This window comes from Monodelphis domestica, chromosome 2 (genome assembly GCF_027887165.1).
Source record: "Monodelphis domestica isolate mMonDom1 chromosome 2, mMonDom1.pri, whole genome shotgun sequence".
NCBI lineage: Eukaryota > Metazoa > Chordata > Mammalia > Didelphimorphia > Didelphidae > Monodelphis > Monodelphis domestica.
In genome coordinates, this window is record NC_077228.1 from 365,521,056 (window position 1) to 365,523,071 (window position 2,016).

The following is a 2,016-nucleotide window of genomic DNA, read 5'->3' on the forward strand; positions in this document are numbered from 1 at the left end:
CAACATTTATTAAATATTGTCATTTAAAATACCCCAATTATTTTTTAATATAAATAAACAGATATAGTTTAAAGTGCACTGTAATGATTGACAATCATTCATTTATATTTTGTTCTCTGTTATTGCAGTAGTGTTTATATAACTCTCTTCAGGGGCACACACAAAGACATTGCAGAATATATTAATAATAGATTTTATCTCCAAGAAAATCCACAAAAGACAAATTTCATTTTTGGTGCCATTTTAAGACAAGCAGCCAAATCAGATATAAATCAGGCCCTATGCAAAGGCACACAATCCAAATGGAAATCCCTTCTTTAATTTTTCTGGGTAAATATGTACTGGAATGTGGAAAGTAAATGGTTCAAATTTCTGAAAAGCTTGAGGAGTCTTTAAAGGCAGTGTATTACTTATACAGCATACTTTAGTATTCTATGAAATAAAATAATACTCACCTCCAAAAATAATTCCTTTCTACTTACTCCAATTCAAATATTAAATATAACCTGCCCTGAGATTCTAGAATATTTCAATGTCAGATATTTCTACTTTTCTATAAATGTCTTTTTTAGCATGATCAATATTAATGGCATCTTGGACTCAGGGTCCTAAGAATGTCACAATCTGGCACAATTCCTGTAGCCACATATCTGTTTCTGGCCCAGTCTCATCACCAACTTTATCATGCCATTATGCCTCATGGGAAAGGTGGGTGCTCCTCAGTTGGTGGGATTGGGCTACTATATATGGAGCAAAAGGATTCTTGGGTCGATATGTCATCAATCATGGGCAAATGGGATCATAAGTGATTGCCCCCTATTGGTGTGAACCTTATGATTTCAAATATCTTTGACCTATGGGTGATGTTGACCAGATTATTTTTCTGGAATGGAATTCCAAGGACAAAAGTTCTATCTAGACAGCCTTGGAGCACAGCAATGTTGTCATCAATCCATAGGACGAGATTCGGAAACTAGAAATTTTGACTTTACAGATGTCTTTGCAGACATTCCTGAGTCAATACCACAGTTGGCCAAGGAAACTTTAGAAACATTTAGTCATGTTTTTCATCTCAATTCTGATATCAAAAGCACTTCTAAATACCCGAGAAATAAGGCTGTTGGAGAGAAAGTAGTAAGAGGCTTTTCCTGAAGCCAGTATCCTGAAACCCTCTGACATTTTTGGAAGAGAAAATAGATTGCTAAATTATTTTGCAAACAAATGGTGGTGTTCCTCTCATTTCCATGGGCAGAAAAACAGTGAAAAAAACAATATATGTAATGGATGTAGCGAAAGCCATTGTCAATGCTATTAAGGATTCAAATGCCTGAGGGAAAATCTATGCCATTATTGGGCCGAATACATGATTCCATGCAGTATATTTTTTTTGTGACTCACAGACCATACCTTGCATTCCATGTTTCTCCTATCAATTGGTGGCAAAAATCTTTAAGATGAATCCCTTTGAACACTGAACCACAAGGGACAAAATAGAATGAATTCACATCAGTGACAAGAAATCGCCTCACCTGCCTGGCTTAGAAGACCTTGGTGTTGATCCCACTCCCTTAGTACTCAAAGCCATTGACCTTCTTCATTGTCATCTCACTTACTGATGGTTGTCAGCTGAACCAGAAGATACAAAGCCAGCCAAAACAGTCAGCTTTTAGTGCCCCCCAGGCAGTCTTCTGTTTTCCATGTTGTTAATGTGAAACCTGCCCAACAACTGGTTATCTTCAGGGAATTTTATGCCCAATGGATCATATTCCTCAATTAAAGCTTATAACATAAATTTTAGAAGCATCTGCATCTTCATTCATGATTTATAGAACATTCATAGAATTTTGAGAAATCATCTAGTCTCCTATTTTTGTACTACTACAAAATCACCTCAGGCAGATCAAAACATGCCCCCTCTTTGTAAAGATTGCTCTGAAAGATTACATAGTCACTACTGGTAGAATAGCAGGTAGAGTGCTGTGCTCCAATCAGGAAGATCTGAGGTCATATCTTACT

General features: G+C 36.4%; 1 pseudogene; it reads left to right on the forward strand.

The window, feature by feature from the left end:
* Positions 1–614: 614 nt before the first annotated feature.
* Positions 615–1,670, forward strand: LOC100619244 (NADH dehydrogenase [ubiquinone] 1 alpha subcomplex subunit 9, mitochondrial-like; annotated as a pseudogene).
* The last annotated feature ends 346 nt before the right edge of the window (positions 1,671–2,016 follow it).